This window comes from Equus caballus, chromosome 1 (assembly GCF_041296265.1).
Source record: "Equus caballus isolate H_3958 breed thoroughbred chromosome 1, TB-T2T, whole genome shotgun sequence".
Classification (NCBI taxonomy): domain Eukaryota; kingdom Metazoa; phylum Chordata; class Mammalia; order Perissodactyla; family Equidae; genus Equus; species Equus caballus.
In genome coordinates, this window is record NC_091684.1 from 94,045,194 (window position 1) to 94,062,241 (window position 17,048).

Consider the following 17,048-nt stretch of genomic DNA (forward strand, 5'->3'; position numbering starts at 1 on the left):
TGTCGCTCCCAATCATAGAGGGAACACATTCATTCTTTCATCAAGTACAACGTTAACTCTATGTTTTCTGTACATGTTCTTTATCAAGTTGAGGAAGTTCTCCCCTATTTCTAGTTTTCTGAGAGTTTTAGTCATGAATGGTTCAACTTTGTCAAATGCCTTTTTGCCACAACTGATATGATCTTGTGTTTTCCTCATTATCCTGTTAATGTGTGTGATTACACTGACTGATTTCCAAATACTGAGCCAAACCTGCATCCCTGGAATGAAGTCCCCTTGGTCACAACGTATAATTTTTCATATATTGCTGAATTGTATTTACTTATATTTTGCTAAGGAATTTTTGCATCTATACTTATAACGGATATTGGTGTATAGTTGTCTTTTTTTCATACTGTCTTTGTCTCAGTTCGGTAGCAAGGTTAATACCAGTTTCACAAAACAAATTTGGAAGGGTTCCTTCATCTCGTTATTTCCTGGTAGAGATTGTGTAGAAAAAGTGTGAATTCCTCTTCAAGCATTTGGTAGAATCCTCCAGTGAAACCACCTCAGTATGGTTTTCATTTTAAAATTACAAATTTAATTTCCTTAATAGTTACAGGGTTGTTCAAATTAGATCATACCGTGTGAGCTGTGGTAGCTTGTGCTTTCTGAGCAACTGATTCATTTCATCGAAGTTCCTGAGATTTACTCTATCTTTGTTGAGAATTTCTATTTTTCATTTGTTCCAAGTGTGTTTGTAATTGCTTGGTGAAACATTTTCCTGATGCTGCTTTAAAATCCTTGTCAGTTAATTCTGACATCTGTGTATCTTGGTGTGGTATGTATTAATTGTCTTTTCTAATTCAAGTTGAGACATTTCTGGTTCTTGATAGAAGGTATTTTCAATTGAAACCTGGATATTTGGAGTATTATGTTATGAGACTCTGGATTTTAAATATTCTGTTGTAGCAGACACTGCTCTGGTGGCGGAAGCACATAGCATATTGTCTGGCAGGGGGAGAAGTGCAGGTTCCTCCCTAGGTTTGTGTTGACCACAGGTGGTGGAGAAGGGAAGGTGGCACTCCTCGTTATACTGGGTGAAGCTGAGAGTTTAGGATCCTCACTAACACGGCTCCGGCTGGAAGGAGTATGCTTTTATTGCTCCCCGCATCACCTCCACTAACACCACTGGGGGAAGGATTGCCTTGTTATGCCTGAAGAGGGTGAAAATCCAGGTCCCCATTTGGCTTTTGCTAATCAGGGTTATTTTTTCTGTGTATTTGGCTGGAGTGGAGTGGTTACTGTCTAAAAGTTTCTAGGCTATCCCCTTCTTGGTCCTTGACTAAAGATGACAGACTTTTCTTGGGGCTTTTGTTTGTACCCAACATTTCTGGGTTGCCAGCTTCTCCACACCCATTCTAGAATATATAAAGCAATAAGAATTGCAGGATTTCTACCATCATGCTATTTGGATCCTGAGGTCCTAAGCCAACCCACCTTCTCTCCACTTTTCAGAGTCTTGTATTTGTTGTACACATAATGTTCAGGGCTTTTAGCTGTACTCAGCAAGAGGAAAAGGGAAAAGTATATCTATTCAACTTTTTCAGAAACGGAAGTCTATGCTGCATCATTCAAGTTTACATTTAGATTTTCCTCAGGGTTAGGCTTGGTAGGGAGAGGTGTGTGTCTATGTGTTGGAATGTGGGGTGTCTAGGTGTGTGTGTTAAAAAAATCAGATCTTGGACTCAAAGAAATGTTTCTAATTCATTTCATTCATATGACTCTACAAACACTTGGTAATTTTACTCATTTCACAAAATATTTAGGATTGGTTTTCTAGCAGAAAATAATAAAGAACCCAAGGCTTGTATCCCGGCTGACTCAAAGCCAAACTGAGAAAAAACCCAGCAGTTAAGAGAGAGAGTCAACCATAAGGACATAAATTCACAGAAATATTGGATCAAGCCCTGAAACTGGACATTCTGAACAAGTTTATCTAAATCTCTAATATTTCCTATGGTCTTGTTTATTCTCTGCACACTTTACCCTCAGAGATAAGTATGGCAAAGTCTCCCACTATGATCTATCCATTAAAAAAAAGACCCTTTCTGTTCTGTTTAATGTTTTATGCCTAGAATTCTACCACATCTGATACATTATTCTTGATTTCCTTTATAATTTCATAAGCTTTAAAAAAAAATTCATGAATTGTTTTTAACCTTTCTGCATCACTTTGTTTTAGATGATTTTCCTTAAGAAAGTATCTACCTAGATTTTGTTTTCAGACTCTATCTGGATTTCAGTGGGCACAGCGGAAAACAGACAGACATGCATGATCATATCACAATCTTGCCTAGAATTCCTGAACTCCTACTGCATTTTAACTTTACTTGTCTCAGAGCAATTATAACTACATCATTTTGGCATATTTACATACACGCTCTCTCTCCATGGACTGGAGGCATTTGGAGGGCAGAAAATTTTTTAAAAGTTTCCCAAAGTACTTAGCACACTGTCTGGTTTATAGAAGATATTTCACAAATATATTTTGCACTTAAATTAACCTGGAAGATTCTTCTTGCAGCAGTGTGAGGCTGGAGAATATATCAACAATGAGATCCTAGCAATAAGCAAACAGTCTGCCAGCTGAGAAATGGATGCTGGAGAATGGTCACTAACAAGATATTAATCAGCTTCTGCACAGTGACCTGCCGTGAAACTCCCCAAAGCAGTAATGAACAGAGGGATTGCTTTGGTTAAGTACATGATGAAAAACTAATGACTAGTGGGAAAAACAGCAGATGGTCAATCTGGCAACAATCTTAAACAGGGGTAGCTCTTTAGGAATAAAGACAACAGGGTGTTATAAATAGTACCAGAATCTGTAAACTCAAAAGTAGCTCAGAAAATCTGTGCAGTTTTAAAAATGTATACAGAGAAGCAAATCTGTTACCCTAAACTTTCTAAGCTTCATCTGAACCATATCTACTCATAATTATAAGTTTCAAAGGTGACCAACTATAGCTGCTTCTTAATTATCTTTGGTCACTGAGAGAACCCACAATTAGGAGCTTGATCTTTATCTACTCTGATATTGCTCTATTTTACTAATGATTTAATTTGCATTTCTTAAATGTATGCTAGCTAAATGGAAGAGACTGGGGGTATACCAGAAATGTGCCATGTTCAGAGGGTAATCAGTCTTGGATTCAAATACTACAAACCACAAATCAAACAGTCTAGGTTTGTAACTGATAAATTTATAGCAAACATTTCCATATATTTTTATGCATGGTACTATCATCTTTTCTCTGTTTCCTTCACTTCTGGCTCCCTGACCTCTACTGTCTTCTCTTGAAAACAGCAGAAACAAAAACCTACAAAAGCTGCAGTGCCTGCCTTGTGAGGCAAGTCAAGACTGCAATCAACTGAAGCTTTCATGTCAGGTCAACTCAGTCCATTATTTTGGGAACTTGGGCTAGTGCCCACCATCTCAAAGAAAAGAGACAGAATTTATCATGGCTCTCATTCTTCATTTTATCAAAAAAACAAACATCTTAATGCCCAACTAAAGGCCCACCATCAGCCCCCCCAGAGTTTTACACCTCCCTGACCTTAACCAAGGCCTCAACACTCCCAAACCTTTCCAGAGCCTCTAGAAACTGCAGCTCTAAATTCCCCTATAACCTCAATCTTTCTTCAAAGCATTTGATTTGCTTCTTTGCCTTGAATGAAATCTTGTCTCAGAACACCACTTCTCAAACTGCTCTCTCAAATGGTGGCATAGATATATGGCTTGTTCCTCTCTGCTAACATCATAAGACACACACACAAAAACTTGCTCCTTTGAAGCTCATGTTACTCGGCTATAACACCAAGTGCCCTCTTTGTTGCTATGATCTATCAGCCTCCCAGTCACCCCCTACATGCACTGAGGACTTTCACATCTAGTTGGAGTCTTCCCCTTACCCTAAGCCCTGCTATTATTATCCTGGGTGACATCAACATCCCTGAGACCAAACTCTCCAGAACTATGACAGTTCAATTCTTTGACATCCTCATCTACAGTAACCTACCTTTCCACCTAACCCTAGCCACCTATTCCCACAGTCACTACCTGGATCTAGTCATCAATTGAAACCGACTCACTTGTAGAAAACATAGTTCAGGTACCCCACTCTAACCACAATCTCTTCTCCTGGTAGCTTGCTTATAAACCACCCTCACTATGAACATTCTTTGATGCCAGACAGCCTTCTAGTACCTTAACTTTCTACCTTCTCCCCATCTATCTTCCTTTTACCATATTCATTTATTATCTTAGGCAACTTAAATTCCATACTCCATCCTATTAAAAATACTCTTATGAATACCCTAAGCTCCTTACAGTCCTGTCTTACAAATCCCAAGCCCAGATGAATCCTGCCATCTGATTTTTCCATACTTATGCTCAAGGGCAAACAGAAAAAGTTTAACACAACAGAACAGATAGATACAACTATCATGTCACGATCAACTTCAATGAGTGTACAATAACACTTTTTTCTCTGTTAAAATTACTTTCCATTCTCTACATTTATTTCAAATTTTCTCCATTCTCTTCCAACTTCTAATCCACAACATATCCTTCTTTTCACACAAGAGAAGATATCAAACAAGAATACTTGCAACTTCTGGCTATCAAACACCCTATACACTTAACACTCTTCAATCTGGCTTCTGCCTCCATCAGCAGGTCTCTGAGACTACCAATGGCACATTTTTTCAATCCACATTTAAGTTAATCTTTCAGAAGTACCTGACATAGTTGATTACTTGAATCCTTGAAGCATTCTCTTCCCTTGTGTGATAGATTGAAAAATGCTCTCCTAAAGATATCAGGTTCTAGTTCTGGGAACCTGTGAATGTCATATGTTGAATGCAACCCAATAAGAAATACATATTTGATTTAGTCCCTGGTTCCTGGCACACAGCTCCTAAAACTCTTGGGATCTCTGGAGTGGTAAGAGTGTCTTTCACGTGCTAATGAGATGACTTGTGGCTGGGGGGCCCATAGGTAGCTTGAGGACGGGTGCTGGCTGCCAGAAAGAACAAAGCGTGATTAGAGGGTTGGAACTTTCAGCCCCACCCTCCAACCTCCAGGGAGACTGAGTTAATCACCAATGGCCAACGATTTAATCAACCAGACCTTCAGAATGAAACCTCCACAAAAACCCTAAAATGGAGTTCAGAGAGCTTCTGGGTTGGTGAACACACTGAGGAGCTGGGAGGGTAATGCACCTGGAGAGGGCATGGGAGTTCTGCACACCCCTCCTCCCCATGCCTTGTCCTCTGCATCTCTTCCATCTGGCTGTTCCTGAGCTGCACCCTTTACAATAAACCAGTATAGGTAAAGTGCTTTTCTGAGTTCTGTGAGCCTTTTCTAGCAAATTATCAAAGCTGAAGGAAGGGGCTCTGAAACCACCCCCACCCCAACTTCACAGCCATTTGGTCAGAAGTATCGGTGGCCCAGACTTGCAATTGGCATCTGAAGTAGGGGCAATCTCATGGGACTGAGCCCTTATCTTGTGAGGCTGCACTAACTCCAGTAGTTAGCGTCAGCATTAAATTGTAGGACACCCAGTTGCTGTCTGGAGAGTTGGAGAACTGGTTGGTACGAGGGGAAAACCACATATTTGGGGTGAGAAGTGCTGTGTGGCTAAACAGGACAGTGTAAAGTTTTGGTAGATGTAATGGATCTCGAGGTGAGATTTATACAGGTGGACCCTAAATGCCATCACAAATGTCCTTATAAGGCAGAAGGAGATGAGACACACAGAAAAGGAGGCAGCAGTGTGACCACAGAGGTAGTGACTGAGTGGTGTGGCCACAAGTTGAGGAATGCTGGCAGCCACCAGAAGCTGGAAGAGCCTTTACAGGGAGCATGGGCCTGCCAACACCTTGATTTCAGTCCAATAATACTGATTTCAGATTTCTGACCTCCAGAACTATGAGAGAATACAAATTTCTGTTGGTTCAGGCCACTAAGTTTGTGGTAATTTGTTAAAGCAGCCATAGAATACTAATACCTTGTAGCTTCTTTAATAACTCACTGTCCTGGTTTGCTGAAATCAATTCTTCGCCTTCTTTAATGATTCATCATCTTCTCTTTGTTGTTAGTACCACTGAGTCAACTGCAACTCCCAGCAACCCCGTGTACAGCAGAGCAGAACTCCGCCTGGTCTTTTTGTACCATCCTCTCACCTTCCTGCACTATATCAGACAATGCTCCACTGCTATTCATAGAGTTTTCACGACCATTTTTCTGGAAATGGGTGGCCAGGCCCTTCTTCCTAGTCTGTTTTGGTCTAGAAGCTCTGCTGAAACCTGTGTACCACGGGTGACCCTGCTGGTATTCGAGATACTGGTGGCACAGCTTTCAGCATCATAGCAACACGCAGCTGCCCCCGTATGACAACCAACAGATGTGTGGTGTGGTTTCCTGATCAGGAAATGAACCCAGGTTGCAGGAGTGAGAGAGCTGAATTTTAAACACTAGACCACCAGGGCCGGGTATCATCTTCCCTACCTGGACATTTAAAAAAGGGAATTCTTCAAAGGCTAGGATTTCTCTTCTTTTTCTATATTCCTTTGCTCTGGTTAATTTTATTCACAGCCACAGCAATTACCACATTGATACAACAGATCCAAATCTGTACTTTCTATTTTCAACTCTGATCTCTCCTCTGATTTCAAACCCAATCGCCTCCATGGTATTTCCATTTGGATGTTCCAAAGGCACCTCCAATTCAACATCTCCAAAAACTAAACCTGGTCCTCTTCCAGCGTTCCTTGTCTCAGCAAATGGTACTCTGCTCTCCAAACTCCATATTAGCCTTCCCTCAGTTCTTTGGACTATGCAAGACTCTCTCCTGATAGCTTCTGCATATACATTCTCTCAGTCTAGATTTCTCTGCACAACTTCTGCTCAGCCTACTTCCTCTCCTTACCATTGAGCTCCTGCTCATCTCTCAAATCTCAAATTTCAGCTCAGCTGCCACCTTCTCAGATCTTTCCCTGACTCTCCAATCTAAACTGGGTGTCCTGAAACACTTTCATGACATCACGTTCTTCTCCTTCACTGTTTTTATCAGAGTTCTAACTGTTCACTTATTTTTGTGATTAATTCTCTTCTCCACTATACTATAAACTCCAAGAAGGCAGAGGATGCTTGTTTTATTCACTCTCTAGCCTGAAAGCCTAAGCATAGTGCCTGGCATACAGAAAATACAAAATAATATTTGTCCAATAACAACTGAAAAATGGGATCTATTACTAAAATTAAGAATGTCCTGGAAGCTGCCTAAGCTTTCTTTCTTTACTTTTTCCATTTGGTGCTGAGGCTGTTAACAGGTTTTAACCCAGATCCACAGGTTTTTGATTTTTCTAAAGAAAAACATACCCCATTGTCAAGCATCACCCATTATATATTAAATATAGTTCAGTTCTTTTAAAACAATAGTTCTTGAAGCAACTCTAAAAATAAAAATTAATAAAGCCAACTTCTGCTTCTGGCATGGTGGAGTAGTGGAAACAGACTGACCCTCTTTCAGTAACTAGAAAGTGGAGAAAATATGATACTGTTATCAGACACTGGACAACAGAGAGACGAGGTCTGCAACCCCTGAAAAGAGGAAAACAAATTAGGTAAGCCCTGTAACTGCCCTGCCATCCTGCCTGGGGGCCTTTTCCAGACCACAGTGCAGCAAGGCCCACAGCAAACCCAGCATGGCAGCTTCACTGAGTTGAGGAGCCAGATCAGGAAGGCAAAGGTGTCTGGAATCTTGAAGGTGGGGTAGAGAGAAGAGAGCCACTCAGAGGAGAAAGAGGTCCAGCAATCACCAGCGAGTCCTCGTGAGTCTTCGGTTGAACACCAGTCTACACATGTATGAGGAAAACTCCACAAGTCCAAAGCAAAGGACAACTGCCAGGGAGCTGAAAGACGAACGATTCCCAGAACTCATTCAGAAACGGGGAGAAAAATGACCACAGGCTTCTGTTCTGAAACCGTGCAAGTCAGAGACAAGGAAAACTACAACTTCAAAGTGTTGAAAGACAAAACTGTCAATCCAGAAATGCACATCATTAGCCTTTTTCTCTTTCATTCTCTCAAAAATGTACAGGAGTTTCCCAGAGGTTCAGAGACCTGTGATATCACAACAGACTATATTATTTTTCTTATGGAAAATAGTTATTTTTCATAAAAAAGTTATGTTAACTTGTAATTGGTTTATTTTGTAAATAAACTGATAAATATTTTTTAAAAGTTAATTTTAACTTCTTATAAGGTAAATTTCAACAGCTATTGCCTACATAAAGAAAACCTCTTTGAGATCCTCAATAATTAGTAGGAGTGTAAAGACATCCTAAGACCAAAGACTTTGAGAATCACCACTTAAGCAATAGTGACCCCCGTGAATTAGTGTTCCCCGGTGATGCCACAGAGCCTGAGGGAAAGTTTTTCATTACAAATTCAATTTCCCTAATAAATACACAGCTTTCTTGTTACGTCAGTCTGGGTGATACACATCTTTAAAAAGAACCTGTCTGTTTCATCTAAGTTGTTTAACTATTAGTATATACTTGTTTATTTCATTTCCTTAGTCTGTAGGATACGTTGTCATGTCCCTCTTTCACTCTAGAAATTGACAATTTCTCACTTCTCTTTTTTCGTATTGATCAGTCTGGCTAGAGATAAGAATTTTACTGCTTTTTTTCCCCAAAAACTATTAGTTGTATAAATTTCGACTCTCAAATACTTGACACAGATGGGCTTTTGGTGATGGCCCTCTGAGTCCTCATAACACACTATTATAATGTCGGTATAATAAAATAAATCAACATTTAAAAGATCTGCACACCTCACTGAATCAGTATTTTGCGTGGGCAAAAGATTCATTTAAATGTTAAGATAGACCAATGGATTTTAATATAACAAGGCATGAAAAACTTATTTATACAGTTTCAGATCTCACATTGCATTTAAATTGTTGAATTCTGATGTAGTATAAAAGAGGACTATTCCAAATTATCTGTATGATGAAATGGGAAGGACACAGTAAGCACTTCTGCTGCATACTGAAAACTAACTGTTGTCTCAAAGAAAAGCACTCTAACTATTTGAGTTGTGAGCCACTTTTTCACGGAACATCATTTACTATTATTTGGACTAGGGTAGTATTTGGAAGACATTTTCTTGAAAATTAACAAAGTAAGCTTATTACTTCAAGGAAAATAAATGACAATATTTACTGCCAATAATAAAATTCAAATTTTCAAGTGAAAATTAAAATTCTGGTAAATGTATACCTGTCCCTGTGAACCTTGGAAGCTTCCCAAGATTTTTCTGATAAGATAGATAGTGACATTAACTAATGATTTTTTGATATCGTATAATGCAACAGCTCTTAAACTTTTTGGTCTCAGGATCCCTTTATACTCTAAAATTATTGAGGATCCCAAAGTACTTTTATTTATGTGGATTATGCCTATCAATATTTACTATATTAGATATTAAAAACCGAGCATTTAAAAAATTTTAAGCTTATTTTAAAATAACAAACTTATAACTAGCATTTTGATGGAAAATAACTATTTTTTTAAAACTTTAGTGAGAAGAGTGCCACTGCTCTATATTTTTATCAATCCCTTTCCTACCTGGCTTAATTCCAGACAGATGGGTTCTCTTAGATGCTTCTGCATTCACTCTTGCCACATCACAGGTCAGGTCACATGGCCTCTGGAAAACTCTTGAGAACAAGCATGAAAAAGGCAAATAACATCTTAGTATTACTATGAAAACAGTTTTGACTTCATAGAACCCTTGAAACCCCTTCTATATTTTCCACTGCTAAGGTACAATCAATGCTACAAATCTTCTCTTATTTTATAAAAATTCTTACTTTAAGGACACGTTTCTTTTAAGCAAAATCCATTTTTTTAGGCTTCATCCCTAATCAAATCAAAGCAGTCATCACTACTCTAGTCCCCAATTAATATCTGCTAATACTACTTTTGGATCCCTTATAAACGTCACACGTATGTATGAGCCTGTGTGTATAAACACATGTAATCTCTCTCACACATGCACAAAATACATGGAAAAAATATGTCAAAATATTATTAGCAAGATTAAGGGTAGTTTTTATCTTTTTATCTTTATTTTATTTTCCCCATATTATATAGCTATTTGCACTTAATTTTTTAAAAATAAATAAAAAAATGTTTTCCACTATTCTCTTCCTCTCATTAAGACTGGATAACATTCTTTTCAAAAAGAGTATGCCCTGACTTTAGGGAACCCGCAGGGCTTAGTAAGGACAAGGAGGCAGAGAATAAGAAAACTACACCAGGAAATAGGATGCAGTGGACCCCGTGTTAACATATCAAAGAACTGAAACTTAGAATTCTGATCCAAGAATCTAAGATTTCCCATAAAGTATATTCTTCTCATAAAATAATGATCCTTCTTATACAGTGCCAGCAGGAACTACGTACACTAATAAACTTGCTACAAATATTTAGCTCTCTGTACTTTCTGAAGTATTTTCACTTATTCTCCTCTGCTCTTATATCATCACAGAATACAGTACTTTAAAATTCATATGCATTTAATAAACTTTTTTTTCAAAGGAGACCTCAATCTTTTTGGAGATTATCACTATTCATGAAAATGTCTTCTGGCCAAAAAGAACTGCAGCAAGGGGCCAATAACTCAAAAGCAATGAAATATGAGGCTCTGAATTCTCCCAATTTGGGATCTCAAAACTCTACGGCTTAAATAACCAGTGCCTGCAATGCCACAGCAAGCCATTATGGTAGCACAAGTGCCACCCATTACACCGTAATTAACATGAAGAGAAGGGAAGAACACGATGCTGACTCACAAACCACCCTTCCCCTTAACCAGCAGAGGACAGGTGGCACAAAGCAGCAGTGAAAACTCAAACTCGGGGGCAGATTATCTGGATTCAGATTCAGCCCTACCACCTTGAGTAACTAATACTTCATCTGCCTCAGTTTCCACATCTATAAAATGGAAGAGAGGGTAGAATAATAAATAATATCTACCTACAAGGTTGACAGAAGGATTAAATGTGTTAATATTTATAAAGTTCTGGCACATAATAAATATTTGTTAAAGAAAAAGAAACAAAAACCCTAAAGTTCAAATACTTAAATGATGAAATAATTGCAGAGATGCAGAAAAACCAAATCAGATAATCCAGAATACTGCAAACTCAATTTTCTAGCTTTTAAAAAAGGTATAGAGAGCCACGAGGGGTTCGATTCTCTCTTAACACAGCAGAAGTCCAAACTGCCCAAGTACAAATCACTTTCAGGGACTTCACAGAAGTGCGGCTATATGTAATTTCACATGTCTTTATGCCCACGTAAACTGAACAAGAAAATGTTCTGTTTTTATAACAAGGAAGGATACATTAAATTCTAGCATGGACAGGAGGCCTCAGTTGCTCTGTAGACTACCAAAGAAAAGCAAAAAGGCTGATCCTGTGTGGCAAACCTGTTCAAACTTTGAATGAAAGAAATGAACTATCATGTAAAATTAAGACTGAAATCAACTTCCTAAAGAAATGGAACATTCCAGGATGAAGCAGGGTAAGTAAAATTTGAAACGCAGACATCTTGTTCTGCCACAAAACAAGGAAGTACTCAACAACCAACCAGGTCAGATCAAAATGACAGAGCAGTCACCTTGAGAAAGCCCCAATGGCCAAATATGGGACAATCTGAGCATCAAAGAGAATAATGACACCTAACGCAAGCAGAAGGAAAAAAATAATAGGAATTAGAGCAGAAATCAATAAAATTGAAAACAGGAAAACAGAAAAAAATCAAAAAGGAAAGCTGTTTTTCTGAAAATAAAAAATTGATAAACCTCTAGCCAGACTAAGCAAGGAAAAAAAGAGAGAAGACACAAATTCCTAATAAAAGAAGGGGGGGTCATCACTACTGATGGTAAGTATATAATAAAGGAATATTATGGGAAATCCTATACTCACAAATTTGGTAACTAAGATGAAACGGACCAATTCTGTCAAAGACACAATCTACCAAAATTCAGACAAAGAGAAACAGATAATCTGAATAGGCCTATATCTATTAAAGAAACTGAATCAATAGTTATTAACCTTCCAAAACTGAAAGCACCGAGTCCAAATGGTTTCACTGGTGAATTCTACCAAAGATTTAAGGGAAAAAAAAATGACAGCAATTCTCTACAATCTCTTCCAGAAGCACTCCCTAACTCATTCTCTGAGGGCAGCATTATCTAATACCAAAATCAGATAAAGATACCACGAGAAAGGAAAGCTACAGAACAGTATCTCTCATGAACACAGATGCAAAAATCCTCAACAAAATATTAGCAATCAAATCCAACAACGTATAAAAAGATTTCTAAACCACAACCAAGGGCGATTTATTCTGGGTATGCAAGGCTGGTTCTAAAATCTATTAATGTAAGCCACCACCAACAAGCTAAAGAAGAAAAATCACACGATCATATCAATGGAAAAAGAAAAAGCATTCAACAACATCTAACGCCCATTCATGATAAAAATTCTCAGCAAACCGGAAACGGGAGAATTTCCTCAATTTGATAAAGAAAATTTACCCAAAAAAACCCCATAAAACACCCCACAGTTAACATTATACCTAATGGTGAGAAACCGGATACTTTTCCTCTAAGCTCAGGAACAAGGCAAGGACGTCTGCTCTCACCACTCCTATGCGATACCATACTGGAAGCTCTAGCTATTGCAGTAAGACGACAAAAGAAAATAAAATTTGAAAGAAGAAACACAACTTTTTGTTTGCAGATGACATGATTATGTATGTTGAAATTTCCAAGGAATCAACAAAACCAACCTCTTAGTTGATACAGTTGTTTCCATTTGGGTATGGGTTAGCAATTCTGATACTGCTAGATGTCATGTATACATACTGGAATTGAACAATTAAGTAAATGGATCACATATGGTGGGAGGCAGGTTTCTCACTGTTGGAGGAAATTTACTTTCAGTAGGGGGAGAACGCCAGAATGATCCACGTGGTTAACGGGTTAGAGCTGAAGACTAAAAACTCATACTTAGCTTAATATAGACACAGATGGTTACACAGAAAAATAATTATGGACATGTCTATTAATACGGACACATTCCTTTCTTTGCTTTGTCTGCTGAGGGTGCCTAAAAGAAACCACATCCCAGTAGCAACAAGCACACCTAGCACCCAGATCTTGGTTTCTAACACCATTCTCCAATAAAAGGAAAAAGGGTTCCTTGGAGAAGTGGCTGATTCTGGACTGAGGCAGAAAATACACAAGATGAGCTAGGAGCAACCTGTAGTGCCAGAAAGTAGTAAGGAAGTCCTCAAAAACAAAAACACCCACTTTGACGGAGGTATGTCAAAGGGGCACAGGAGCCAAGTGAAAGATCTCTCAGTGGCCAAAGTGCGAACAATTGAGCAACAAAGTAAAGTAGTATTGAATTATAACCCAAAGAATAAAATAAATATCCATGAAGCTATAGTGATATAAACGATTAGATAAATTAGTAAGTGGGAGAAGAGACAAATCTCTTACACAGAAGGACTCCAAATAATTTATGTACGCCACTCTCAAGGACGGGGAGCATAACTCCTCACTCTTTAAGTCTGGGCTGCATATAGTGACTTCTTCCAAATACCACACTAGGGAAAGGGGTGTGGAGCAAGACTAACTTTATAGTGGAGAAATCTGACAAGCACTACCTCAGCCAGGTCACCAAGCTCAACATCAACAGTCATAAATTATGTTAACACCATGTACCCTTGATAGGATGTGATGAAAACGACACTTTACCTCTGGGATCTTCCTCCCCAAAACCCGTAACCCCAGTCTAAAAATGAGAAAAACATCAGGCAAATTCCAATAAAGGGAAATCTTACAAAATACCTCACCAGTGCGCCTCAAAACTGTCAAGGTCATCAAAAACATTTAAGGAACATCTGAGAAACTCAAAGCCAAGAAGATCCTAAGGAGACATGACAACTAAATGTAATGTAGTATCCCAGATGGGATACCTGGAACAGAAAAAGGACATTAGGTAAAAACTAAGGCAAGCTGGATAAACTATGGACTTTAGTTAATAATAACGTATCAATATTACATTAGTTCACTAATTGTAATAAATGTACCATACTAAGTAGGATGTTGATAATAGGAGAAACTGGGTGCAGGATATATGGTAACACTGTAACACGTTCTCATTTTTTCTGCACATGTAAAATTTATAAAAAGTAAAATCGACTAAAAAAAGGAATAGTGACTAAACTGACTATAAAAACACTGAAAAAACAAAAATCTCTGTGATACCAAAAGAGAGAGAGAGAAATAAAGTTATTTGCCACCACTGAAGAAGACTAGTAACGAACTTTTGGAGTTGAAGTCATTTTCAGAGTTTAAAGAGTTTTCAGAGTTAAAGAGTAGATATATCAAAGGAAAATAAGCAGTTACCTCATCTTTTTTGGAAGAACTGTAGTTCATCCCAGTTGACAAAGGAAAGGTCTTTTTAACGGAGAACAGTTGGCTAGAATAGATCCAAAGGGATGACAGGGTTAGAAAAAGTACTATTTTGTGAGCCCAAATGAAATAACTGATTTACACAAGGCTCACCAACAGATGCTAGAAACATCAGGCAAAAGGCTGCTGGGAAACAGAACACTTGCAGGAAACCAAAATATCATTTCAGTGATCAACTGCTAATTGCACAGGAGGAAAAAAACCCCATCTTTATAATGAATAGATCTGTTAAATACCACCTTAACCAAACGACCACACTTGAGGCAGACAACCTGATTTTATATGCTGTGTGTTATGAATCAACATAATGTACACAGGAGCATCTAAGCCAAAACACCTAAATATAATCCAGCCTTTAGATCCATGCTTCTGTTTTTAGGGAACACAGTGGCTGGAGATACAAGTTAAATACCGTAAGGACACAATCAGACAAATCCAGAACGTGGGAACATTCTACAAGACAACCAGCCTCATCTCGTCAAAAAGTCAACAGCATGGGGGAAAAAGTGGAGGTGGGGACAACTGCAGTACATTAGAAGAGTCTAAACCAACAACAAGCAAATGTAATACTTGAACTTTGACTGAACCATGGTTTGAGAAAACCAGCTACAAGTGGAGAAACTTCAATACAGACTAAATATTAAATTTTTTAAAATGTTTACATTTTTTGGAAGTATGACACTTCTAGGAGAATGTATTTTAGCAGACGCTTGCTGCAGCATTTAGGAGTCAAGTGCAGGAAAAAAAAGGAGTATTAAGAGAGATATAAACAAATATAACAAAATGTTAACAATTGTTGTACCCAAGCAGTAGAGGTATATAGGTGTTCACTGTACTATTCTTTCAATTTGCCTGTAGGTTTGAACATTCTCAATAAAAAGTTGGGGGTGGTGTGGAAGAATGACATCATTAAAAAAAAAAAAAAAAGCCAGTCAAATGATGAGTTGTAAAGCACCAGAAAACAGTAATAGAAGATTGTATGGAGAGATGTGACAAAGAAACATGCGGATTTTAAACTGGTCTCCCATAACACATACACTGCATAAACATCAAGAAGGTAGGGACATGAAAGAGAGGGAATCAGTTTAAGCAACAATTCCTATCTTCCAAAAGTTTAAAATATGAACCAAAACTCTGCTGGTAAAATCACCCGAGACAGAACATCTCTAATATCTCTCATTTTTTCAGGAGAAGAAACAAGGGGCTACAAAAGAGAGGTCATTTTTGCTTTTCATTGCATTGGTTGAAGACTGACAGAAACTTTTGCAATTTTGAAATTTCAGAAATATAGGAATTAGTTGGAGGGTCAAGAACATAAATGAACTCAAGAAGATCATAAATTAATTCACATACACATATGAAGATAGCACACTAAATCAACGTCAGTCACATTTCTTCTATCTTATATTAACATTGGGTTTCACCGCACTCAGCTCCCTGCAATCCCTTACTATACTAGCGGCTGTGCTGTAGACATATACTGCTCTAAGACACAACCCTAAGGCCAGCCCCAAAGTCAACCCCTCCATTTAATGACTTAGAAAGCTATCCTGGAGTTTCTCAACATAACTCAGTAGATAATTCTCGATGCCTCTTCCACAATATCTAGGATTCTACAGCCTTATAACTATGACAATTATCATGCCAACAAATACATCAGTTCTTTTCATATATGACTGCCCTTTCTAAGACTCCTGATAGACATGAAAATGTTACCGTATCTTTCCCCTAAACTCTGCAAAAATATTGTTTTCTCTGCCATTTGTTTCCTCCCTTGTCTACTCGTAATCCTGTTTCCTTTTTTCTAATAATTGCTATTATGCATATAAAATGAACGTATATTGTATACGATGATCCTGGTACTCAAAATCTCACCCTAAGGAAACACTAAAACTATGTACACTAAAATTTCAAATTGGGGACTCTTACGAGATAAGCCTTCATCAAGTTAAACTACTTTCCCTTATAATGGTGAACTAGGTAATTCAGACCAACACTGACAGTAACCAGAAAACTGGACCCGCCCCCCCCCCCCCCCCCCCCCCGCCCGCCCAGGCAAAATTAGAAAGAAACAAACAAACAAAAAACACCTCCTTGAGGGCATCAGAGTGCTAACAAGGCAGTAAAAAGGTATGGAGGCTAACATCTGGGAGGGTAAGGAAATCCTCAGAAGTGAGCTGGGCCTCTGGGGCCATTTTTCCCAGGGGGCATGTGCCAATTCCATAAAGGTGGCTGAGAAGCTGGGCTGAACTTTTCAAAGATCCACAAGGCTGTGAGGTTTAAATACTGGAGATAAGGGACCAACACAATACCGGGGTAGGGAAATGGGGGTCTGATACCCCTGGTTTTATGTTGGGACCCCAAACACTCATATCGTAGGAGTAAAGAAAACGTACACTAGACCAGCCTCTGCAGACTCTGGAGCCCAGTTCTGAAACATGTT

At 38.4% G+C, this 17,048-nt stretch overlaps 1 protein-coding gene across 38 annotated transcripts in view; it reads right to left on the reverse strand.

Annotated features, from left to right (window-relative positions):
* The window catches only part of MAPK8 (mitogen-activated protein kinase 8), a 99,840-nt gene that overhangs the window by 67,723 nt on the left and 15,069 nt on the right, over positions 1–17,048 (reverse strand). For 12 of the 38 annotated variants that reach the window (XM_023648327.2, XM_070265200.1, XM_070265157.1 and 9 more), the window contains exons 2-3: positions 14,540–14,612; positions 9,679–9,770 (exon numbers count right to left, since the gene is read on the reverse strand). The exons of 8 other annotated variants lie outside the window; for them this stretch is intronic. The gene's annotated coding sequence lies outside the window, so the exon portion shown is untranslated. Of the gene's footprint in view, positions 1–9,678; positions 9,771–12,699; positions 12,794–14,539; positions 14,613–17,048 lie in introns of those variants that run through there. 18 more of the 38 variants (XM_070265159.1, XM_070265266.1, XM_023648310.2 and 15 more) reach the window with 4 other exon arrangements.